General features: G+C 43.2%; 1 long non-coding RNA gene across 2 annotated transcripts in view; it reads left to right on the top strand.

Annotated features, from left to right (window-relative positions):
• The first annotated feature begins 18264 nt into the window (after nucleotides 1-18264).
• Nucleotides 18265-26483, top strand: part of LOC134525008 (uncharacterized) — a 202066-nt gene continuing 193847 nt past the window's right edge. For both annotated transcript variants that reach the window (XR_010073662.1, XR_010073663.1), the window contains exon 1: nucleotides 18265-18379. This is a non-coding gene — a long non-coding RNA (uncharacterized LOC134525008). The remainder of the gene's footprint in view (nucleotides 18380-26483) is intronic.

Genomic DNA, 26483 nt, shown 5'->3' with positions numbered 1-26483 from the left:
GGCTCTCTGAAGGGCCCCTGGGATGGGGGTATAGTGAGATGTGTGCCCCAAATGCACTGCCCTGTAGCATTACTGAGGTATCGTCCTCCTATGGCATCCTTCACTTCGTCCCATGGAAGGGTTGAGTCAGCAGCAACACACTAATTCCCTTTGGTGGCTTTCTGCTCAGTGAAAGCCCCAGCACTGACAGGCCTGGAATAAAGCTTCCCAGCCTCTGAGCAGGAACAAGCCAGTCAGTTGCATTGCTGTTGTGAGCGCTTGTGGAGTTAGCTCTAAGGTAGCCCTGAAGAAGGGGGTGGGAGAGGTGTTATCCTCTGCCCCCAATGCCCCAGGTTGCAAAGGATGGACTTCAGCAAAAAATCCAACCTCTTTTACGTCACAAGAATGGAGTTCAAGACAAAAGGCAGCTTAGGACAGCTGTGAGGTTATGTGGCAGGACTGACAGTCAGAATACCGCTGCTACTGCTGGTTCTGCTACCTGCCTGCAAGCAAATTCTCTTCTGCATCCCCCCACTTCCTTTTCTGCCAGCTTATTTGCTCAGGACTGGCTCTGAATATTAGGCCTATTCACAGTTAACCCAATATTCCCTTGAAGTCAAGGAATTTAAGCTTCTTCAGGCAGTCCTCTGAAGTCATAGGCCATGGATCAATTCTGACCGAAGATCGTACTTTTAGATAACACCTGTAACAGGGAGTGCTCATGTTTATCCCACTACGTAGAGGACAGGCTCCCACTCTCCTTGCTTCAGGAAAAATGGTGAGGTTCCTGCCCTGTGTCCCGCATGTGAGGAGAAGCTGTGCTGCTGGGTAGGTCTTGCAGATGTGGATGCCTTCGCCCCCAGCCAGACCCTATGTTTCACCTGTTAGGCAACCTCTAATGAGGTGCTTTATCTTTCCGTGCCTTGTTCTTCCATCTGAAGACTCAGGGTAGAAGTGCCAACCAAAACAAATTGCTTGGGGTGCCCAGGTTCAAGAGCTCAGTCTCCTGTTGATACAGGACGAAATGTTGTCTCTCCTTTGAAGTGCTGTTGTGGTAGATGTGAGTTCTGAGTTTCCTTCCCCAAACCACAGTTTTCCACCACTACTTCTGCCATTTTTTATGGCAGATGATATTTAGTCATTAACTTTTATTACAATAATAATTTTTTTATTAACTTTGAGGGAAGACTGTTTTCCAGGTGATCATTCTTCCACAAAGTTCCAGACCAGCAGTCCACAGCCTCACTCACAAAATTGAACTTCCTTATGCCAATATTTCACTGGCAGTAAATCCACCCATGCTACCTTGCCCTGCTTCTGAAAAGCCATGAAATTCTCATGCATCGTCAGTGAAATAACCACAGTAAAGAGACATATTAAACACAGACTGAAATTCAGTCTGAGACATTAGCGTTGCTAGGATCAAGATAATCAGTTATTGATAGTAAGAGATTTGCAACATTCAGTGAACAGCTGCTAGCTTAAGTCTTAACAGAGAACAAGTTAGAAAAGAAGCAGGTTTCTTTTTTCTTTGGTATTTGTCCACTATCTATAACATTCCTGAGTTTCTTCCAAGCTCAGGGAGAGGAGAGTGGCAGAAAATAATCTCCTCTTCACCAGTGCTCTAGGCCTAACTGTAGAGGATGGCAGCACCCAGGGACTCTGCTTGTGGCCTGATCTGCTGAATGTTGTCTCTACTTGAGACCTATTAGCAGAATATCTGAGTGCCCACCAGCATTGCATTGAACAACAGAATAATTGTCCCCTCTTCCTATCTTCATTTCCCACAGGGGAGAAGACTGCGGTGTGTTTGCTCAACTGTTCTGTTCACTGTTGTTTACAAATAAAAGTGAGGTCAGAAACTGTGCTTTTTCTTCTCTTGCTGAAAGGTGTTGGTGTTTCTTGGACTTTATAATTGGTTAGTGATGAGAAACAGTACATGTCCTCCAAATATAGGTATGTTTGTGGGATTATGATATTCTTAAAAGAAAAATCTCAAAGGAAAGTAGACACAGAAAATATTCTATGCAGTGAGAATACCATTTTCTCACTTTAAGCACAACAATAATAAAAGCAATTATGATAATAGTTGAGCTGCCCCTGTTATTTGCATTATGGAATCATTTGCATTAGTGGAGCATGCCATGCTGCGGAGTGATGCACGTTAGCATGAAAAGATGCAGTCGGTGCACCCAAGACTCTACAGTCCCAACAGGCAGAGGAGGGGAGGGAAAACAGTGATGCAGGCATATACCAGTCTCTATACTAGGTTGACAGCAGAGCTGAACGCTGATTCTAGCTTTACTGCTATTTGAGGTTGGCAGTAGCGCTCAACATCCATATTTCTTCTCCCTTTTGTTTTGACTGCAAAGTTGTGAAGAGATTTGTGGGGTCTTGTTCATTGTCTGGTTACAATTGGGTCCTTCCCTATATGTTTGTGTCTTACCACAACTCCCTGCTAGTTTGGGGTTTTGTGCTGAATAAATAGTGCCTGGGTATTTGATTTCTTTTTTTCTTTTAAACACGTTTGTGATGACAAAAAATTAAATTGCTTTGTGATGTTTGACAAATGTAATTTTTCAGGTTTGTTTTTTTTAACCATAGAGAAAGACTGCAAACTAAAAAAACCAAACCAGCCATCAACTCCAGAATGCAAGAAAGTACTTGACAAAAGTACATTTTATCAACAGAATGAAATTAGATACCTGTCAAAATACATTTGTTCTGAAAATAACTCTTCATACATTTAATTTTCCTGCATAAATAGATATTCATCTGCTCTATTCTGTCTGTCATTTGCTACTCGTGATCCAGCACTGACTGTGGGAGGGAAATATTTAAAGACATTTCCAAAGCAATAGGCAGGCTGGGTTTATATCATTTCCTCTGGCTTTCTTACCATCGTTCACTTTATTACGAATGAGAAGGGAAACATCTATTTAAAATCAATCCCATAATATTGTGTTCCAAAACATTAATTCCTAAATGCAAAATCCTGCTTGGTTTCAAGCAAGCGCTCTGTCAAATGAACAGCTCTTTTGATTTTGCTTTCCTAGGCAGGGCAGGGCTGCTTTTGGTGGCTAAGGAGAAAGGGAGACCCAGGATGGCCTCTGGGGAAAGGACTGTTGAATGGGAGCAAGGGAGCATTTGAAGACCATTTTCTAAAGGCTGGGTGCTCCCAGGTCTGTTACACTTGATTTGTTCGGAGAGCTGAATGCCTTTTGGTGAAAGACAGCCTGGGAATGCTAGAGATACACACAAAACTGGAAAATTAATTGGCTCCAGGGGGGCAGGCAGTCCTTGCTGTTCCATGGCTGAGTGTAGACCTGAGCAGCCCCTGTGTGCTGGGAGCTCAGCCATCTTGCCTTTGCCCAGGCTGAGGGGATGCATGAGGATGATGGGAATCTCCCCACTATGAATTTAAGGCTGTTTCTCCTGCTGGGAGCAAACTCGCATCCCAAAGGTAGAAAGGGTGCGCTGCTGTTGCCTTGCCCCTATTTTGCCTGAGAAGAAGCACACAGCTTAGGGCTCGATTCTTCTGAACAGCAGCATGTTTATTACTTCTCCCTCTACCACCATCTTCCTTTTAGCTGAACTGAGAATTCAGGCAAATGTTGTTACTTTCCTGTATGTCGCCTCTGTCCATGTTCCGGTTTTACTTTTCTGTAGCATTTAATAGAGCTTTTGCATAAAGGAAAAAAGGGATAGATCCGGAGCTGGAGAGAGGCGTAATCGCATCAATCAGTTGTGCTGCCTACATCACCGATACTTATCTTGCTTTGAAAGCTTCCCTAGCTGCCTTCTTGCCAAAGTGACCTATATTTATTTGGTACCCTTGTGTTCTCATTTGCTAGGCATAGGCACCAGCAAGGACTTTTCTGTCTGTCTCCCCCTCCTTCCCTCCCTCTCCCTCCTTTCTCCTCATGGTGTTCCATTTCTGAATTTGTATTTAAATGAAGTGGGAAGGTACAGGTGGGAACTGGAACTGTGTCCAGCACAGTAGCAGCCCATGCCTTGGTATGCATTCGGTCTAAGATCACAGGCCAGAGGCAGCCTAGACGCTGCTCCGATGCAAGACGCACACACTGCACAGTTGTCACTGCTGTGTTCCCTGGGGGACAGCATCATTCATCAGCATTTAAGCCTATCTGAGCAGTTTGCAAAAGTGAGTCTGGGTGAGTTCTGGTCCCAAACACCTCGCAGTTCAAATCAACAGGGCAGACCCTGCACGGGGCAGGTGAGGAACACATACTGCAGTGTGCTTCTGCCACCAGGGCAGGAATGGTGAGCGAGCCCTGTACAGCTCTAGCAGAGTGCTGAGGTGCGGAGAGGGACAGCGGAGGTGCAGGGTGGTTAACACGGCAGAGCCCAGGCCAGAGTCCAACTGATATAGCCCCGTTGAGCACGCAGTCTTGCTCTGTAGAGGTGGAGGAGCACTGCAGCAAAAGCATCATTAAATACGCAATTTGGAGTTGAAATATCCTTTATCAGAAATTTATAACTCGCATTAAATGAATCCATTCAGGTCCCAGTGAGAGTCCTGGCTGAGGGAGGAGATCATTCCCCAGGTTTATTTATACAGTTTGATAGCTTTTATGCCAGGTTAGTAAAAAAGAGTCTGTGCCAATAAAATATTTTCTCTGCTTGTAAAACTCGAGAGTGTTTTATCTGTGATGCTGAAATTTTGCTGCCCTTTTAGCTTTTTATGGGAAGTGGTGTCGGCAGGCACCAGAGTGGAGGGGAGGCCTGGCTCAGTGGGTCTGCATTGCACACAGGTGCCTGTTCTGCAGCCTCTCTCCCCAGGATCTCAAACCATCCCTTGGCATGTGCTGTTTTATCTGAACAACACTTGTTGTATTTGAGGGCTGCTTATGTGGGTGTGAAGAGTGCCTAGACAAATTAATGGAGGGAAAACTCATCAAGGTCTAATCATTTTCTGACTCATCAAAAATCCCTTCACCTGTCCAACACAAGTATATCGCCTGGAAGGCAGGAAGTAAAGGAGGTGAGATGCTGGGCCCTGGGCAAAGTCTCACTCTGTATTTGCCCTAGTCTGAGACCCTTTCTACAGAGGCAGGCATTCAGCTACATGGACTGTTGCTTTGTACTGATATGGCCTAGTTTATATGCTTACATTCATCCACTTGACTACACAGCTTGATGAAGCTCTGCAAGGTTTTCATACCAGCTAAGATGTGACAAGCAGCAACAGTGGTTTCTTTCTACTTGTTAATAAAAAGAAGAAAAACAAGTGGGAGAGAAAGAACCTGAAATTCCAATCCCCACAGGGCAGATTTAGTCCTGGCTCTCCCCAGACTGGGTTTACTGCTTGTGTAATGAGCACGCTTTATCATGGTAGTGATCGTGGGATAATAACAGCTCTAATGACAGTGATTCTATTGTAGTACAGTTTCTGCTGCAAAAATATTGTTTTTATGAAATTTACTGTGACTGGATTGTATCTGGGGAAACATTGAATAATAGTCCACAAAGTGATGCAGCAGGATGAGATAACAGAGCCGTCTGCTGCTGCTCAGTTTTGTGACCACCCCATTGTGGTCAGACCAGAGACCCGCACCTGACAGATGATGCTGTGGCATTCAGGAATAGGGTTCTTCCCCTGCTGTCACACTGTCTTCACCTGTGCTGAAAACTCATTCTCAGAAAGCATTAGGAAAATTTTCCCCCGGCTTCGAAGAAGGCTTTCACCTAGGAGAGAATGGCCTGCTCAGCAGCTGCTTCTACATTTTCTGTTCCTGTTAGCAGCCGAGGGACCTGCTCTGGAAGATGTCTCAAAGGCTTAGTGTCAGCATTAGTTTAAGTAGATAAAGGAAGTAGGTGTGTTAACAGTGACAGTATCCAAGAGAATGGGTTACAGGGAAATTTGTAATTTGACATGCTGTTATGTAAGAGGTTTTGTTCACGCTTCACCCAGATACACCACTGAAAACAGATGGATTAATGGAAGCATTTATCATTTATACGGAGAAAAATAAGGTGATCAAATCAGAATGAATTTTCCTTTCCTTAGAGATAGGAGAGCAATTACAGGACAATGAGTCTGCGGAGAACTGAGAGGGGCTATTGTATCTACACAATAGAGAGCAGAAAGAAAACTGAAGGAAAAAAAGAGCCAGAGGGGGAGACAGTGACAGAGAAAGAAACAGAAGAAACTATATTATCTGTGACAAGGACACAATGTAAACTTGCAACATCAAAGCGACAACAAAGGCATCACAGAGAGGGAATTTAAGCTGCAATACCTGCTGATAAGAGAGAACAGCGCGTGTGCTATGGGGCTACGGGAGCCCGCACAGCACGTGGTCCACCCCTGCAAAGGCAGGTGCCGGCAAGGAATTAATGCTGGCAAAGTGTTCAATCAGCTCCTGTGAGAGACTGCAAAGGATGTTGGGCATTCATGAGGAGCAGGGAGGGGGCTGCTGCAGGGAGGAAGAGTATGGGAAGCCTCTGGGCCCTGGCAATACCAGCTTTCTGTGCAACCCCAAATCTCCTTGGGATCTTGGAGTACTCTTGACTGCCTGTATCTTAAGAGTGATATTTTCCTTGCAGAGAAAAGCAGCATGAGGCCGAAGATAAACCTGCATTGTGGAACCAAAAGGAATAAGTCGCCACTGGCCACTTTTTTTATCTACGCTGACAGAGTTTCCTACCTTTTATATGTTGCTTTTACACCCTAATTAAAATCCTTTTGCACCTGTCAAAGTCTAATGCAATCAAAGATAAAACTGAGACATTCATGGCATTGGCTATCTGGTCACTGCTTAGGAGAACAGAACCTAGGGATACACGTTGCCTTTTCAAATGTGCAAGAATTTCTAACTTTTCACCATTTCCCATTCCAGGCATCCAGCTTTCTTGTAAATCCTGGAAATGTGGTCTAGATGATTAAACTAAAGAAACTCATAGGAAATACAAGTATTTTCTAATGTGAGTGAAAGTTAAAACATAATGTGCTCCAATGCTGCTTTTTGTTCTGCAAGCCATTTCTTGCCATCCATTCACCCCATGAAAGAATCCAGGAAAGTACAGTTAACGTAATGAGCCACAATTTCTAACTATGGAAAGCAGTCACCCACAAAGCAAAACCCAGTGAAACGCTGTATTACCACTATTTTGGTCAATGCTTGAACCCTTGAGTTCTGTGCACAACAGCCTGTGCTTCAGGCTAATAGCTGGATGCAAGCGCCCCAATCATTTCACTTTCAATGCTTCCTAATTATGTTTAGACCTGTTTCCACAGACTTCAGTGATATTTAGAGAGAACAATGTGGGGTTTGCTATGTCACAATGAATATACCGCTGGGCTGGGTTATCTGCTTAGTGCTACTCATGTGGTTTAACAAAGCAATGAGTCTGGCATTACTTTTATTTGCTCTTACTAACAATGCAAGTTGTTCTCACCACCTCAAATATGGAGCTGTGTAATAAAAGCATGAGGATAGGGCAAATATTCTGTTGGCTTAAAACAAAGCAAGAGGTAGTCCCAAAAGGGGAGCAGGGAGAGATTGTTGATGCTGGTGACTTGGATTTTACTATAAAACAAACCTGGATTAGGGTTGACATTAATCAGGCTTGTCAGCAGGGATCAGCAGATGCGTCTCCATGAGGATGTGCCCTGCCCTTCCAGAGGAGGAATGCGGTATCTGTGCCAGCTCAGCCTGCCATGCAACAGGCAGCTTGGTTTACAATTGTCCCAAGCAAAAATTCTATGGGATAATGAGGAATAGCTGATGTGAACAGAAAGGAAAATGAGCGTGAAGCAATCTGCAGTCCCTACACAATGGCTTCCAGGATGGCAACTTTGCAGACACTAATAATAAGGGGAAAACAAAGTATACAGATAAAGCAGTCATCTCCCAAAGGTATTTAGGAAAGCAATGACATTTAACAGGCTCAGTGGTGCCAGCAGAGCCATTAAAAGTTGTTTATCATGCAAGCTCATCCAATGTTCTGGAGATTTTGGGTCAGCCATTTAGTTTCCGTGAGAATTTGATTTCAGGGTGGTGAGTTCACCTTGCAATGAGATTTGGTGGTGTTGGTTGTGTGTTTTGTAATGGCTCTGAAAAAAAAAAAACCTTGAAGAAGCTATCACTAAAAAAATCATCTGACCATTCTGAGCTCAGCAGGAAAGGGTGACCAAGTCTTCTATTATTGATGAGAGAAAAAGGGAACAATGCAGCAGAGCCCTCAGGAAGGGTGTTAAACACTTTATTTCTGCACACTCCAGTAGAACTGGTATGAGTGTGGTACACCAATATTTAACTGGCTCATTTTCACTGTTCCAATCTGCAAATCCCCATCATAGATGGCAATAAAACCTTGATGTGCCCCAGTACACTTGTTCATACTCTGTGTCGGGTAAAGTTCCACCTCATCTCCGAGCTGTTTTTTGTAACAGAGAACCTCACAGTCTTCCAAAACAGGCAGAAACAAGGCAATATTTTTCATTATGAACGACAGCCAAATTAATAAATTAGTGTGCTCCTCTACTTGAATAGCTGGCTGAAATCTTTAGTGTTGTATGTTAACTATCTATATATGCATAAAACAAGCTGTTTCCTAAGGAGGAGTGACAGTGCAAGAAGGGGGCAGTTCATCAAAAATTCATCCGGGATATTCTTCTTTGGTACTGATGTAAAAGACATTGTTGGACTTTCTTACTTTGTTTCTTACTAGTCCATTATTTCTCTGCAAGGAATCTGGCAGGGGACCATTCCCTTTTGTAAATCTGAGCTGATGGCAGAACAGCAAGCAGGGTAGCTTAATAAGTGCACAATTAATAACTGGAGAGGTAAGTCCTATCCATGCATCACTCCGGAGAGGATGGGGCTGCACTCATTCCAAACCCAAATTACACTCTGGATGTTGTTCTGGATAACTGGGTAAGTGCAGTCTCCTGTGTGTCTCAACATGTGTCCAACATTACTGTGGGCACGGGGATGCAGCTCCATTGCTCCAACCGCGGACAGAAAACAGTCCAGTTCCTGCTCTGAAAGGGCTCAGCAAGTCTCCTTTTTATATAACCTCTGGCAAATCAGCAATACCACAGAGACCCATATATATCCTTTGCTGATAGATGATCTGTTTAGATCAGCCCCATTGCCAGGGCCAATATCCCAGTGGAGCATTAGCAATGCCACTTTTTGAAACCTACTGTCTGCCAGCAGTGCCGTTGGTATTAATAGTGTAGCAGCATGGTGTTTTGGATAAACAAGGTATTTACAACTCCTATTACTCCGTGGTAAACCTCCAGGGTTGTTTTTCTGCATGCCTTGAAGCCAGTCAGTGGAACACACTGAGCCTTTCTCCAACTGACCTCTAATTACAGTCTCATTATTAAAGGCTGTTATTATTCAGCCTCTTCCCATTATACTGCTCCTCAATTACAGAGGCTTCCTCTTAGCTTCTATGTCCCTTGCATTTGCTTACTGCCATTTACCAAGTATTTTCAGGTGTGAAAAATACATAAGGCCCCAGATGGGTAGATTTTTTTTTCCCCTAATTGAAGCCAATGCAATTCCATTATTTTTCAGATCAAAATTGCAGGCAGGTCTGGAGAAAGATGACTGTAAGAAAGGATCACCAGGAGTCAGTAAAAAAGCTTGGAAGACCATTTCTCTTAATAGCATGCCAACATAGAAACCCCACTGCAGACAAGGTGGCAGGAGTTCACTCATGGGTTGTAATGATGGAATTTTAGAGAATTCCCCACTAAATCAGAAAAAAAAAGTGGAATACATCAGCCTTACCGTTCCATACACCTAAATTATAAGTCAGGTGCTCTTGAAATCACTGCAAAATAAATGTTATTTGTTATTGTATTAACATATTACAATTATGCTTAGCAGTCCTGAGCTCTGGGAAAGACATCTCCCTCCTTCATGGGCAAAATGCAGAAACAGCCCCAGCCCTGCAAACTTTAAAACCCACGTAGACAAGATAGAGAGAAGAAAAAAAATACATATTTTACAAACACAGAATTGAGGAATGAATAGACAAAACATCAGCTGGCAACAGGTGAACTCCAGCAATTTAGAGAACATAGTGTGTTCCTTAACACGGCTTCTGGAGCTAAATGGTTCCACCGTTAAACACACAGTTCTCTCTAACGACTGTGAGTGAAAGCACATGGCAAGTCAGAATGGAGTGCCAACACACTCTTTGTTATAAAGTTCATTTTTCTAACTATTAAAGTAATAAGTATAGCAAATCTACTCATTGCCAAAGTGCAAGGATCCCTGTAAAACCAATTCTCAACAAGTAGGTGCAAAATAACTTATAGCATAAATATTGCTTTAAATGGCACAGAATGACAATGACTAATGACAGATGATATACATATTAAAAGACTGATTATATTTGCATCTATCATGACAGTGAAGTGTGCAAGCGTCTGAACCTTCAGCAAACCAGACAAAAGAACTCTGGATACTGCTGAGAGCCCTGAGTGGCTCACAATCTCTGGTGGGCAGCTTGGCAACCACACAGACGTAGAGGCAAAAGGACTGGTCCTTTTTTTTTTTTTTTTTTTCTTTTCAAAACGGCAGGTTTCTACCTATAGTTTAGCAGCTGCTGGGAGAAAAAAAACGTTTGTATCTCCTCTTCTATCCCTAGAACGCAAGATCGTTCCAAAGTGGACTCCTTGGGCTGCAGCTAGAACTGAAGATCACGTGCATGTATTAAACATGCATATTCGTACTATCCCAGCAAACTCAGTTTGCTTCTTCCAGCACAGAGCAATGGTGTGCAGCACTCATGTGAGCAGACATAGCTGCAAGGCCTGCTATGCAGGCTACCTGCCGATGTGTTGTGTAATGTATCTCACTCAGCAGGCATGGAATGCATGAGCATAGTGTACCTTCAGGACCACAATGGAGGTTGTTACACTCCTCCTCTCTCTTGATGAAGGAGTGTAGCTGATGTAGTGTAGGTAGCTTAGAAAAGTTGTTAACAGTCTTCCCTGCCTTGAAAGGGAACAGAAGTCTTTAATCCTTGAAATTTGGCATGAACTGTGAAGCACAACCAATCCTGAGCAACATTCTGTGAGGTCCTGACACTCTCTAAGAGCCTTGCTACCTTGCTGGAGACTGTGCTCCCTTTAATGTCAAAGCAGATGTGCTTTTCAGGAAGTTTGCAGCCCTTCTCCAAAAAGACTGCTGTTGGGGGTGGGTGGGTGGAATATCTGTTGCTGTCACCCACATTAGCTTCAATGAGCTTGTAATCAGCCACTGGGATGATAATTGGGCTTTGCAGTAGGTATTTCTTGATTACAATTTGCCTGATTCTCTCCACGGCTTTCTAGTTGTGAGCCAAGTACTCTCAAACTTGCATGTGTTTTAATTGCTTTGTCTTCCTTCCGTGGCTATCTGCCCTGGAAATGAATACCCTTGTCAAAGGCATGTTATTGATGTGAGTGACTCTTCTCCTTGTCTATGCATTTATTTAACCTTACTGTGAGAAATAGGAGACTGTCTTATAAAACTAGTTCAGTATTGAACACATCTTAGCAATGCCAAACATATACGCTTAAAATATTTTTATGCAGAATGAGGTAACAGGGTTGATGGGAATTCTTGGGAAGGAAATTTGCTCTAGAGGTTAGCACATGAAATGAGAATTTTGAAAGATGAGTTCCACTCCTAATTCTGCCACTGATCTAGAATATGAGTTCATCTCCAGCAAAACTTTCTGTGTCTCCTTCCTCCCTGACTCATTGTGTGACCCAGCTATTTAAGTTACAGGCTCTTCAGGGAAGTCTCCTGCTGTGTTGCCGTCAGCAGCCTGAGTGAGACAAACCTCCTTCCCCAGATTTTTACCTCTCGTATTTGTTAACCCACTAAGAGATAAGGGCTTGTCACAGCCATATGCTCATTACTCAGTCATCTCATTAATTACCACCAAAGCACCACATTGCAACTTCTTTAGCACAAATATCAGCTGTAGCCCCCTGTTTTACTGCTGCTCTGTTTTGTGAAATTGGGCAGGCCTTTTGACCTGTCTCACCCCCTGAAATTTGGCATAGTAATTCCATTACAAAATTGGAAGCAATTTCTCTGCTTCATGAAGAATTCATTAGCTAATGTTTGTAAAGTGCATTAAGCAAACAAGTATAACGCCACTTGCACTAGTTCATCATGTTGGCTTCTTTCATCAACACAATTAGTTCCTGCATGGTTAATGTCACATTACCTGAATGAACTTTCAGAGTTTACTGATCTATGTCCTTATGCCCAGAGTAGTCCATGAGCTTTCCCTTAATTAATTTCATATGCTTGCTTTGCAAATGTTTTGATTTTCTGACAGGTTCTCAGTTGATCCCATTAGAATTTGAGTTACCTTCCAAAATTGGTTAGGGAGAAGATGAGAGAGAGAACCTGGCAGCGGTTTGTTGCAGCAAGAACAGTTTTGGACTGTTAGTGAGATTTCTGACTCCTTCCTAATCCTGATTCAGAGTCCGTAGTGTAGCATGTGTACACTCTGTACTGTGATGGTGGATGTGAGTGATCACTTGCAGATGAAGGTATAGGCTACCCGGTGTTTCTCAAAGTCAAGTATGTTTGCACTTGACTCAGGCAAGGCTCGCTTTGTTAGTGGCACGATGCATCTCATTGGGAATGAGGTCTGGACTGTATTTCAAAATAAAAGCTGTAATTACAATTGGCATTTCTGAGTCTCCTGCCAGCAGCAGCTGGCTGCCTCACTGACAAAATGCTGTTATTTGTGACACCGGCTGTGTGTGGGATCCATGGAAGTGGTGCTTAACCAGGTGCACCTGTTTAGACAACATTCGACCAGCTGTTAGCAAGAATTCCTGCTCTCATTCCTGTGCCCTTCCAGCATGATGAAGGATGGAAAGAAAGAACCTCACACTTGCCCAGTTGCCCTCCTTTAAAGGCTGTGGTGTGGACCATAGCATCAGCAGACAGTGCTGGGGTGCTGCTGCAGGGCATGGATTTGGTGCGGTGTAGCCTAGAGTAGGACCCAGATGTAATTAGAATTTTCCAGGGCTGAAAAGTAGACCAAGATGCAAGCTTAAATGAGGCACAAGCTCCTCGTGCCTCTGTTGCCCAGAAGCACCTGGATGTATGATGCACCATGCATTGCCAGCTTTATTAGGATGGGGATGGACCTTCTGTTTCAAGGCTCCAGAGACATGAAACTGCATATTAAAATGCTGCTAGTTTTTGTAGCCATCTGTTCCCAAGGGCAGCCCTTTGCCCCTGCCTCTATTGCACAGATAGTTGCAGCAAGCTTTCCCGAAGGCAAGTGCTCTCACCCCCTGCTCCAACCAAGACAGTGATTGATGACTGGCACACAAAAGGAAAGGCAGCAGAGGAAGTACTCCAGTCAGTGAAGCCACAGGAAATATGTAAAGTAATCCTGGATTTCTCTACTTGCCTTGCTGATATCTGGCTGATATTTATGGCACACAGTGGAAGCAGACAGTTTACCCTTTAGTATCCTTTAAAGGCTTTATGTAAGTGCCTTTGTGCTCACTCTTCTGCTTTACCTGTCTGGGTTTTCTTCATTGTGACAATTGGATATTGGTACCATCAGGTATCTATGGTATCATAGATGCCTATATAGCAAAGATCAGGTTGCTTTTTCTCCTTGTTCTTCTCCCATAGAGGCCAGCAACCCTTATTCCTGAGCACATAACTGCATCTCAAGCAGCTGCTGCTTATGAAAAGGTGACCATCATGTGCTGTGATTTGTCAGTCCAGGGCTAGAGGCAAACTAGAGCCATATTGGTGCAACAGTTCACAGAGCACTATATGAGTTATTGTAGTTGATCATTATTTTCCCTCACCTTTGGAAAGCACATTTAAACCACCTTCATAGCTATAAAAGCAACACCCAGTAGAACAAAAAACATATTAGTAATTAGCATTTGCATAGACCTTTCCAGCTGTGGAGATCATGTTTTGTAGAGGTGGAGCCATTTTTTTCAGTACACAGGCAAAGAGGTTGAGACAAATGGCCTCATACACTAACCCCTTTCTGTAGGAAACAGAATTCACTTCCCTTGACTCCCATTCCCATGTATTATCATTTATTTTCAGTAATAATCATGCTAATTCAAACTATGCTTCTTGCATCGCCAAAGCACCGTATCTCTCTTATGCTGTAAACCTTTTTGCCTTCAGTGAGGGAAGGTGAGGATCTGTGTTGAACTATGAACATACAGTCCATTTTGGGAGCTTTGCATTGTATTGCAATTTTTGTTTTGAGAGTCACCTTCACACCGCATAGCAACCTGTGTGAAGGAGGGGAGCATCCATTTCCAAGAGGGGCTGTGACACAGCAATCTTGAGCTATTGTCTCTGATTGTCTCCTAGTAACTAACTGACCCCTGGAAAAAACAATCTCCTGAGAAGCCTGGCTAAGGAGTTGGTTGGAGGCTTTCAGTCTGAATATCAGGAAAAAGGAGCATGAGACCGCATACGTAGAAATGCTCCCTGATAAATTGAGAGGTTACATTTGCAAGCTCTGCACCTGGCTGAGGCTGAGTTGTGTTTCAGAGGGGGGCCCTGCCTAGCCTTAGCCAAAGAAAACCCCTCAAATGGGTGAGGATCAACTGCAAGGATGATAAACCTCAAATGTCTTGCTTTTCAAGGACACTGTAGCAATGGGAGTTGCTGTAGATTTGCAGTCATGTAAAACAGATGGGAGTTTTGTGCTCTGAGGAAGGAGCGTGGCCATGGGGCAGATGGATCACTCTGATGTCCTTTAAAGGTATGGATTCTGATGGGATGGCATTTGGGGAACAGTTAATCAGATGAATTCCACAGCAGATTTTAAAATAAACAATGTGATAAATAAATTAACTTAATCGCTTGCTCAGCTCCAGTAAGAAGCAAATGCACAAAATCTGTGAATGCTGCAGGACAAAGGGAAAGCAGGAGGGAGACATTTCAACATGGTGTGATGCTGCGGCAGCTTTTCTATTTGGGAGATTTAACAAATACATCAGGATGGTTCCTTGCAGCACACCCTGTGGGTAATAGCGCTGCCTGGGTTCCTGCTCACAAATGGATCATTCCTTTCTGTCTCTGATATTTCTTTTAATTGCTTGCCTGCCACTTCTTGCTGGTGCTCCCCAGGCAAGGCAGCGATTTGGGGCAGCTTCTGCTTTGTGCACTCCTTGGGGGGCAGTCAGTGAGTCACTAGTGTGTGTCCAGCTAGACATTGTGCAATTGCCAGCAATCTGCCAAACATCTTGCCTGGGTGCAAAGATGGAGGAGAAGGGGACAGCTGGGCTGAGAGGGAACATCTCCATGCTGTACACACAGCAGCCCTTTGCAAAGCTCTGATTCCCTGGCATCCTTGCAGACAGCGGAGCATATGTGCACACCTAGAGATACTGGTACCTCGATTCCTCTTCAGTTCCTCCCCATGGGCAGACCAAGTTTCTGATAAGACTAAACCTGACAGCCCCCATAGTATTGCACTCACTGTGAGCATGCTCAGATTCCCACGTGGGACATCTCCACTGCGAGGACAGCAATCCTAAAGCTGTAGGGCTAGGGTGGCCCAAATGCCATTTGCAGTGGCAGAGGAAAAGCAGTAAACACAGACCCAGCAGGATCTCTTCAAATGGGTTTCCATCTGACCTCCAACATGGCTGTACTGCAAGGCCCATGGCAGGAGGAGGCATACGGCAGCAGGCACAAACCCTGCTCAGGGAAGCGGCTCTTCCGGCAGTGCTGCTTGCAGGTGGAGGTCACAGGATAAGCTTGACTTGCCAGCTTGTTTACATCTAAAATTAGAAGTGAAATGAGAGAATATTATGCTTACAATTTCCAGACAATTAAATTTAAATATAGTCATTTGCTGTGGTGTTCTGCAAGGTGCAGTTCAGCAGAGCTCCATTAAACAAGCAGGGGCGTTCTTGTCCTGCTCCAGGGGAAGATACCATGTGTGACCAAGAAGCTGTCTGGCCCTGGGGATTAATGACCCTATGTAGTCTGAAAGCCAAATTTGGAGGAGAGAGAAAAAACACTGACTTCCCCGCCCCCCCCTTCTTTTATTAGACTCCAAATAATTAACAGACAAATCCTGCTCTGTGGCTTAATGCTGTTTTGCAACCCAAGTGGGCCCTGAAGCAAATGAAATCCATGACTTGCCATTCTCAGTTCCCTAGCAACAAGCCAAAGCACGGAAATGTGTTTGGCCTTATCACAACAAGATGTTAAAGCAATTAATATTCATTACCAATGTCTTCCTGCATTGGGAGTGAAGCCCCCTGCTCAGAAAGAGCAGCGCTGGTGTAGGGACAGACAAAATCATGTTAGTCTGAAAACAAGGATGCGCATGCCTGCATAAAGAGGCATGTCTGAATGTGAGAGCAGTCACACGCTTGCCTGTGTGCACATGTGGAGGCTGCACCCTTAAAAATAAGGGCTTTCTCTAGCACAACAAGCAGGTGAGAGGTGCTGTTGTGCATGAGATAACAGACACATTTGAGGGTTAAATCTTGTGGTTCCACGTGATTCTGCCAAGCGCAGCACCCGCTAAATTACTTTTTCAGTTTAAACCAAGCTCAGAGAACAGATTCCTTAAGCTTGCAGAAGAAACTGCCACTCTCTTAAAATCCCACACACAGCTGGTAACCTGATCTGGAACTGAGTTGTTCCATGCTGTGGCAGCAAACCATCTTTTGGGAACTAATAACCAGGGATAGATGGGAGAAATGGAGTGCTTTGGCTGCCGGGGACAGTGAAAAATACAGCAGCAGCTCATCACTTCTGTGGGCTGGGCTGGTGGAAGGATGGTGAGGCAGCAGAGAACCAACCTCTTGGTTAAGATAATAACATTGAGAGAAATAAAATCAAGTCACCTGTGTGGTACAGAGGTATCCTTTTCAGGGATGAACTGATTGTGACAGCAGCAAGCAGCAGGAGTTGTTGAAGAGAAGGCCAGTGACCGAGTCTGGAATGTGATGCTGGCATGAGAAGGGCGGGCTGTGTGTGTTACATGGTGTACAGTCCCTAAAATTTTACATGTGTTACAGTGGGTGTAGTTAGGTGATTCTGTGAGACAACGTGTTAATTCTTGGCTGCTGCAGTGAAAACTCATTCGTTATCCTGCCCTGAGATGTGCAGGTGGCTTTGCAGGGAGATGGATAACCTGACTGAGAAATGCATTTTACTTCCCTACGAAGGCTTAGAGCTAACAATAGTATATTTTTTTCATCAAAATTCCAGGAGAAAATTGGAGCATGCGAATGTTAATAAAACAAACAAACAAAACCCACAGGCCACCTGATCCATCTTCTCTGTCTCGTTGCTCTAACTCAGGTTTTGCCTAGTGCAGCGCTGGTCTATATGCCATCCTCATGGCTGCAGTGGGTGGTATTTCTAATGGCACAATGAGAACCCTCAGCAGCAGATCTGCGTAAGCCCCAGCCTGTTTATAGCCCTGTGCTTTGGCAGTGTTTCCACTTGTATAACCACTGAAGACCTGAAGAAAAGAGTGGGGAGAGTCAGAAAAAGGGAGACATGTCCCTCTCTCACATATTTTATTTGACAGTGAAATTCCTAGATCCGTTTTCATGCTGGTACAGGAACAGGCTCTGTCATCAATCTGAAGCCAAGCAGGGCCCTTGTAACATGGCAGCGTGCTGCAAATTCCTGCTAAGCCTCAGCTGTTTAATCCTGCCCCCTTTTCCAGCACCAGGTGCCATCAGCAATGGCACAGCAGCAGTGCTGACACTTAAAACAGGCAGGGACACCCAAAAGTCTCTTTCTGTTATTGACTTGCTTGTTCGATTGCTACAAACGCAGTGAGTTCAGGCCTCTGTGCTACAGGCAATGCTGGATTAAGGGAAAGGATGGTCACCTTTGTTGCCTGTATCTTTTTGAGGATGAGAAGCAACTTCACATCTCCTCCTGATATAATAACAGTCTCTGCCTTGTCATGTCAGCAGAGTAGGGTGCAGGTTAACACACATTTAATTGACCCCTGGCTCACTAATTGCTTACAGGGGGAAACAGCAACAGATTTAGAATATTTAATTAAATGCTAAAATTTGGTAGCAAGTTAATTAACATGTAACATTTCCCTCCCTAACAAACACGTCTTAAGACAGGGTAGGCAAGGCAACATTAATTGTAACAATTAATTAGGAATTAAACTGATAATGGATACAGCTGCTAATGATTAACAGCTAATTATGTCAAGCACTTTAACCGTTCCAGAAAAGAACTGAAAGCTGGTGAGAAGTGGAAAAGGTATAGCTAATTGGCTTTAGCCTTCCTGAGACCTTTATAAGGGATGGTTCCTAAGGGTGCTTGTTCTGCTGCTTCATCCTGTTTGCAAGTAGTCTGCCTGCTTGGGCCTGGATGTCTTCACTGCATCAAGAGAAGATCTGCACAAGGTAGAGCTGAAGTGCTTGTTTTAGTTTTGTGTTGCCTATAAAGTAATGTCTTTAGTATCTGTGCTATGCAAGCATGTTCGTTGGTGCACAGCTATGCTCCGAAATGTGAGAGTATGAGTATTAAACTTGAGGAAGTATTGTATCTCTAAGGTATTGCAGACTGCGAGTAGTCAGACTGTAAAGCTCTTCATATGTTTTGTATTGTGGATGTGCTTGTGTGGTGTTTGGGCCAGTGTGTCTAGGGTGCCTGGAATGCGTCCCAGTGTTTTGTGCTATAGTAAGTTGAGATCCCTAAGAGTTCTCCCTAACGTGTCCCTGCTGCTAGGAGAGGGACTCTTACGCACTTGTCTTAGTCTCCTGATATATTGCTATGGCCTCTTTCAGTCTTGACCAGATAGCTACAGTAGTGCTGTTGCTGTATTACGGGGATTTGCTAACCACTAGATTGGGGCTAGGAGGTATGTTATTGGTTTGTAAACAAGCATTTTCTGAGCTGTAAAATTAAAGTTACTCAGTAGGGAAATTACTCTTTTCCAGTCCTTTTTTGATTGGTCTCATGTAGCCCCAATTAGCTGAGCAAGGCAATCCAGTGTCTCAGGATCAGTGTAGGCTATTGTGAAAGAAAAGTGTTTGCATCTTGTGTCTTACTCTTACTTTTACCCATGTAGACTTAACCTCATGTGAATGGACGTAAATTGTCTCAAATGAAGAGATAACTCTCATTAGAACTGACCTCAGAGAAAGGAGCAAACAAATTCCCTCTGATCCTAGCATCTATGCCTTGCCACATGGCTAGAACAGTCCTGCTCTCCCCACCTCGCTCTTGGAGGAGAGCATAAATGGATGGTGCTGTGGTGTCAGAGTTGGAGAAGAAATAATTACCTTCTGTAGAGAGGAAATGGTCGAGGGTGGGAAGAATAGAGCACTGGATAATGTGATGTTCAGAAGCAACTTATTGATTGGTATTGTGGGGGATTGATCAGATCTTGTATGTTCCTATGTCACAAGTAAAACTGGCACACGGGAATCTCTTTGGGTTACAGATGGTTGCTAGTGGGGTGTGAGAACAATTGCTGTTCCTGTTATGGCAGAGCTGTGCTGAACACTTTTAAACACTCTCATCTGTTTTTACATGCTTATGCTGGGCTTTATTGGTGCTTGGGGTTGATTGATAAACTCCGGGTTGAGGATCAGGACCACAACAGTATGCTTTTTCACATAGGATGGACCCGAGACATGGCGAAAGAAATTCTAAACAGTTTTAAAAAAAAAAAAAAAAATCAAATGGGGGGTGTACAGGGAATATAAAGGCTTATGCTTGTAGCTGCAAATCAAGCTCCAGTAATATGGAGGTACCTGTGATTTTTTTTCTGTGGTGTTTCTAAGAAATATTGTTTCAAATGGAGATAAGTGGGCCAGGAATACACTCAGTCTATAAACTAGAAGGCAGATTCTAACAATTGGAAGTTCTGAGATGCATGCTATAGGGATTTTTTGGGATGAAGAAATTCAGCTGGGTTCCAGGTAAGGGTGGAAATTATGTGACAAGTGAATTAGCAAGGACTGTGAAGAGATCCCTTACAAAAGAATGTGTTTATCAAAGGACTTTGATAAGGGAAATATGTAATCTTCTTGATCCATGTTTGGAAGACTTTCAAGCCCTCAGTTTTTAGAGGAACATCAGCGGTTTTCATTTTGTTTTAATGGGAACAAATGTTTCCAAGAGGCTTCATTCAATGTAAAAGCTGCCATTTCTCAATACTTTGTTTCTTTTTGGTTTGGAAAAATAACAACAATTTCATGTTTTAAATGCTTCAGGTCTCTGCTTGCTTCTAAAGTCAATGGTGTATCCAATGCTGAAAAAGCAGAAAGACTTGATGCTTAAGGACAGTAAAAGATTCTGTTGCTACTGAGACTGTAATGTGTCCCCCATGGAGGGCCTGACCACTGCCTGTGCCTTTAAATTCATTTATAAGGGTGAGAAATAAATCTGCTTCTGTTCCTGTAGCCATGACAGAGCAGAAATTCTTCCACTGCAAAAGCAACAGTGCTTTTAAGTGTCAGGAGAGCGAATATTCCAGGCTAGATGTACCAGGGATGCTCCAAAGCTGTGGCTAAATTTGCTACTCATGCTCTTGAAAAACACAATTGCAAAGAAAATAAAAGCACAAGGCCTTAATGTGTTATTAAGGCCTGGTATAAATTACAGAGTACCATTGAGACAAAACATTAAATAATAGATACAATACAGTGGCAGTTTTAGGAAGACAAATTGTCACAGAGGCTATAAATAAAAGGAGTATGTGAAGTGCTGGCACTGTCCCAAAGAATAGCTCTGCTGCTCAGGCACAGAACAGCAATATTTATGTCTGTTAGTTCATAGTTTGGGAGTGTGTCTGCTGGAGGAAGCCTGCTCACTTCCAAACAGGCTGGTGGTATTATGGGGAAGGAGAAAGAGGCAAATGGCAGCTCCCAGGTACTGGCACTTGGTTGTATGCTGGAGATTGCCCCTGTCCCTCTGGGAGTAAGTGGGAGAGGTGGAGGACAGAGGGGACCAGAGAGGGCAGGATAAGATGCTTGCAGACGGTCTCTACCCTGGCTGTCAAAACTTTGGTGTTCCACAATGTGGGAAACTAGCGAGGGTCATCACGACATAGGCCTCTCAGCTTGTACTGAAGATATTGCAAGCCAGTTGTTTTTACACTGCTCTCAGCCCTTCTCTGTTTTGGGGGCCTCTTGTTAATTTTTGCCCGAAAGTACCATAAAAATAGGTTCGTCTGATATTGAGAGCTTTGAGTCCCTCCTGCTGGTCTACACAGGTTACCCCTGACAAGTGTTTCTCTAACTGTTTCTTGGAAGTTTGACAGTCTCCCCAGGCAGCCAGTCTGACACAGAAAATGGTTACTGCAATGGGTTTCTTCTCATTTTTTCCTGGGGGAAACATTAAGCTTTTCATTGAAAGCATCTCTCATGTACAAAATGTAACATTTTGACTAGTCTGGGCCGCAGGCTGACCTTAGAGCATTGTCCTCTGGGTTGAACAGAATGCCTCACATTGTGGTTACCCACTTGCTTTTCTCTTGCAAAATAACAGACTGTCAGCAACCCACGGTTGTTTTTGTGTCATAAAGAAGCTTGGACTTTGCCAGCACAAGACAATGAAATGCAATAATTCAAGCTGTAAAATCCATCTGTTTGAGCACACTGAGTTTTTCCATGATGTGGAATTGCTTGTGCTCTCCATTTATATTTAAATTCATGCCTGTGGAGATACCTTCCTTTGCCAAAGCAGCAGAGTCTCTAGTTGCTGGAATGAGGAAATAGCTGCATACAAGCACTTTTCAAAACTGAGATTAGTGGTACAGGCCATGCATCAAACTTGTTCTGCACCATCAGAAATGCAGATAACTTAGTTGCTGCTGTCACTTCCAAGGTTTGCAATGAACCTTGGAAATGTCTTGTAGGATTGTAGGGAATTCGGGGGACCACTGGTGTGTAGGTAGTCATCAGTTGGTGTTCACTAAAGTTGCTGGGAGTTGACCTGGGAGTGATGTGCAGATCCTGTTTTTTTTCTATCCTTGTTGTGTTATGTGTCTGGGGGTTTACCACAAGACAGTAAAAGCAGTTTGTGTAAGTGAAGAGATGTTAAGTCTCCAGGGATATTACTCTTCCTCAGATGCAGAATCTTGGATGATAGCTCATGTAAAATTCCATGGTTTAGCCTGCTCCTTAGTGACAATAACACCATTCCCTGTCCACACTGATGTTCCTTTGAGCAATTCCAATTGAGCATCTGAGGAGGACCCTGTCTGTTTGTCTGCCTTTGATCGCCATCTGTGCGTTCCTGAGTCGAGATCTGGAATCCAGTTCCCATCCGTCTCTGAGTCCAGTCTGGGACTTCCCCAGGGCCTGCTGGTGACATCTTCCTGGCAACTTGGTACAGTTTTGTGTATATATGTACATAGTGTCTATTTCATTATTTCCTTTTTATTTTATTATTAATATTTCATTGAAGTAGTTTAGTTTTTTCTAAACTCATAAATCTCTTTATCTCTCTTCTTCCTGTCTTTGGAGCAAGAGGTGGGGGGAGAGCATCTGTTGTCTTGTCATTGGCCAACCAGGCCGAAACTGCAACAAAACCAAAATCTGTGTGGCCATCAGACAGGCCTGGCTGTGTGTGGGAAACCCAAAATCAAATCATATTGCACTTTTGAGCGGTGTATTTCTTGAGCTAGAGAGGCCATAAGAGAAAGCAGGAAAACATTGATGCTGGTTCAAGCTGCTTTCACATTAGTGAAACTGTGCTGGTTACAGTGAGATTACTCATGGTTTATGCATGGGTGTAGGAATAAAGAGGTAGGCATAACAGCGGCTTTGAAGCAAAACCTTCCTTTGGTTTGGTAGGCAATGGGGGATCAGCTTGCCAGTGGAGGGTATGTAGCTTCCACTCTGTTATGATGCAGCTGAACTCCTTCCTGCACTCCTTCAACTGAGGCTTCTGTGGCTCTGCTTTCTCCAATGATCTTGCAAATCTACAGAGGCATCATCAGGTGGCAACTAGCAGCTGTAGGGTGGCTAGTTAAGATTCCAGGAGATCTGAGTTCTGGAGCATTAAAAAATAAATACATTCAGCTACTTTAATACAGCAAAACATAAATAGCTCTCAGTGAAGCAGGAAGGTAGCATCATGTGGAGACCTCTCTCCTTAGGAATTACATGGTTTTGATGATCTGTTAAGGATACAAAGCAAAACCTTGAACACATTGCTCTTTCCTCCCTGTAATACTCCTTGCTTGTAATTATCTCTCTTTTGCAAGCACTTGAATTTCTGGAGAAGCACTTAGACCAGAACAAGGAGAATAGCTTTCAGTCGCTCTTTTGATGTTTTTTGTCAGTGATGGACTAGCTCTCAGGTAGGAAGGGGGCAAAACCAGCTTGCAACTGTCTTTGAGGTTGGAGATAGACCTCAGAATAAAGATGTGCAACTTCCATGTTTCTTGATGTACTAATCTATCAAGATTAGAATAACAATTAAAACCAAACTTAACACTCAGTGTTGGGTTAAAGGGAATGTAGGTTTTTTCTTCACTGTTCAAATGGAGGCACAGTTAAAGCAGTGATAAATAGAAATGGGCCAGAAGAATTATAAGGCTCATCAGACACAAGTTTGTCAGGGGTGTTTGGAGAGGGAGATGAGGCTGCTTCATGTAATGTAATAGAATGTTTCCTTGTGACATTCTGTCCCATCTGATAGTCACAAGCCATGTGCATGGGCCGATTTACACGTGTGACTTGGTTTATCTGTCGGTGATACCAATAATCAACAGCATTTAAGTGTGTGGGGCTATGTTGCCTTGATGCAGTGTGCTCTTATGCCAGGTTGGGATAGGACTCTTCAAGCAGTGGTTCCTCAGACTCTTGCCGAGGCAGGAAATTCTCGTCTCTTCAGCTCCTCTCAAACTGAAGTAACCACAAAAATGAAAATAAAACCAGAAAAAAGCATTTCTAAACTCTTTATTTTGCTAGGGTAGCGCAAGACAGATGTGTCTGGATGCATTCTGGTTCCTGTTACTGTTTTCCATTTTAAGTGGTTTGCAGTGAGGGTATTTAAAAGAAACCTTTTCCCTTCCTGCTCCCAGCAGAGCAGATCCGCATTCCTAATGAACTTTCCTGCTGCCAGAGCTGTGTTGCAGAGAGTCATTACTGCATGAGCGATTTCTCCTCATACGGAGACTCTCCATTAAGATGCAGTTTACATAATAATTTTAGAGGCATTGTGAGCCACAGTGAATGTTATGTGCTAGCCCTCTTCAAAGCAAGGCAGACATCAGCTCCTTGGTTATGTCTCCTCAGATGACATGTATCTTCTCTGTGTGTGTATAAAGTTTCCCTTGTCATTCTCTGTTACCTCGCTCGGTTCTGTTGGTAAAGACAACATCTGTGCCTTGGACTGTTGGTCTGAGGCCTTTATATGTATATGGGTAGACAGAGACTTTCTCTGCAGTAAAATTCTTGAAAAGAGCAATGAAACGGGTATGGTTTCTTGGCTTCAGCCATAGAAAATACTTCCATTCCTTGAACTGTATGTGTTTAAACAGTAAAATATGTAACTCAGAGGTGAATGTGCAATAAAAATAAAAGGCGGTATGGTCTCACTTAAAATAACTTTGGTTTTCTCTGCCTCTGAAGTTGTTAACATATTTGAGGATGCTTTGTGGCCTTGAGCTTAAAGTTGCCCTCCATTTCATCAATATAATTTAGAGCAGAGATGGGATCACTGTGGATATGTTCATGCAGAAGAAGAAAATATTTGTGGAACATGAGCTTAGTGGAGCTGGAGTAGGTAATACTGGCAGGGAAGATGCAACGGCACAATGCTAGGTGTGGGTGAGAAGTGCAACTGTGCCAGTGGAATCACTGGACAGGTTATACTTGGAATACTAACGGTGTGTGACACTCTGTCTTTGATGCTGTTATTTGCATTGATGAGGCTGGAAGTAGCATGGGTATGCCAAATTATGCCATAGTTACAGTTTCTTTCTCTATCTCTGTATGGTACCCAACATAATGTAGGCTGCCTTGGTGCTGCTGCAATATTAAAGTGAAATAATACCATGAATAATATCCAATTTACTCATCCCACTTAAATTTAGTCTTGTTTAGTTTGATGAGTTTGACCTAATGGTGAATGTCATGTTTCCTTTTGTGGGTAACATATCGTATAGGAAAGAGATGATTTGCTCTTTTAGCACTTACTCTTTGGGAGCCAGAGTACAAAGCTATTCATGACACCTGCTGAGTACATCAGAAGCAGGTCTTAGATAGCAATTGTTCTGATTTCTGGCTCTGATCTTTGGAGAACAAAAAAAATAAAATCACCCTGGTAAAGTTGCAAATGCTAACACAATGATGTAACTTCAATAAAGACCTCACGGACTTAATGAACTTGGGTGATAGCTGGGTTGCCAACATTGATGTGATTTTGGGACATCTTTCTATCTCTAAAGGGTTCCTTGCAAAAGCTTCTTCATTACGTTTATCTGTCATGTGGCAATCTCTGCTACAGAGTTACTTCAGGGTGTTGGCAAAACAGCGCAACTCACACTTGGTTTGTGTGTATCACGTTCACTCTAACGCACCTGATGGCAACCTCCTGTCATTACTTGCTGACATGTTTTCTCTCAAAGCGCTGAAGATCCTAGAATCAGACCAAACAGGGGATCTACAAAGAACTTTCAAAAAAGAAAAAAAATCTTGTTGCAAACTCCATGTTCTCTTTTAATATTTCCTCCTTCAGTCATCAGTGGCAAGTCAGCTTTCTGCAGGAGTTAAAACCTATGATCAAAGGGGCATTCTGAACTCTGAAGGAGGAATATCACATTCAGGTGACAGATCAGAGGGTGGTGCCTCTGCATTGACTCTGCTACCTGGCACCCGGCTCTCTTTGCACCTTATCTTCTGTTCTATTTAATTTGTGGAAAAGAAATTTGCAATGTAAAGTCTGAGAAAGCAAAAGGAGTGGAACAAAACCTAAGATGAAGTTTTAACCTTGCTATGCTTACAGAGTACAGAGGCAGGTAAGCCCCACAGACAGAAAAGAAATGATCGTTATATTAAATCAGCTGCTTCCTGATGTGGCATTTTTCCCTTGGTCTCTTTGCAAGCATTTCTAGCAGGGATAATCCTGAACTCTGGGTTCTCTGGGATACCACTTAGCTGAGGGAGTCCGTAACAACTTTTTTCCGATGAGATGCATATTTGGTACTGAAATACTTTCAGACATAAAGTTCTTTTTATATATGTATATATTTAGTCAGAATTTGTGTGTATCCTTAAATAAAGCACAATGGTTATTTTCAATAGTCTATTACTGAAATGCTTAGCTTTCCATTTTCAAATTACTTTATCTCAAAATTCTGTGTAATTTTATTTCTGCAAGGTAATTAAAAGGTTTATGATCAAAAGGAACATGCCTTACAAAAAGGACTCAGCCAAGTGATTTTTCATTAACTTATGATTCTTTGTACACCTTTAAAATTGACCTATTTCCAGATCAGGATATGTTCAAATTTTTTTATTTCAAAATTGCTAACACACCCTGGAA

Source organism: Chroicocephalus ridibundus, chromosome 18, assembly GCF_963924245.1.
Source record: "Chroicocephalus ridibundus chromosome 18, bChrRid1.1, whole genome shotgun sequence".
Taxonomy (NCBI): Eukaryota; Metazoa; Chordata; class Aves; order Charadriiformes; family Laridae; genus Chroicocephalus; species Chroicocephalus ridibundus.
Note: the sequence above shows the minus strand (reverse complement) of the source record. Positions and strands in the feature narration are given on the sequence as shown.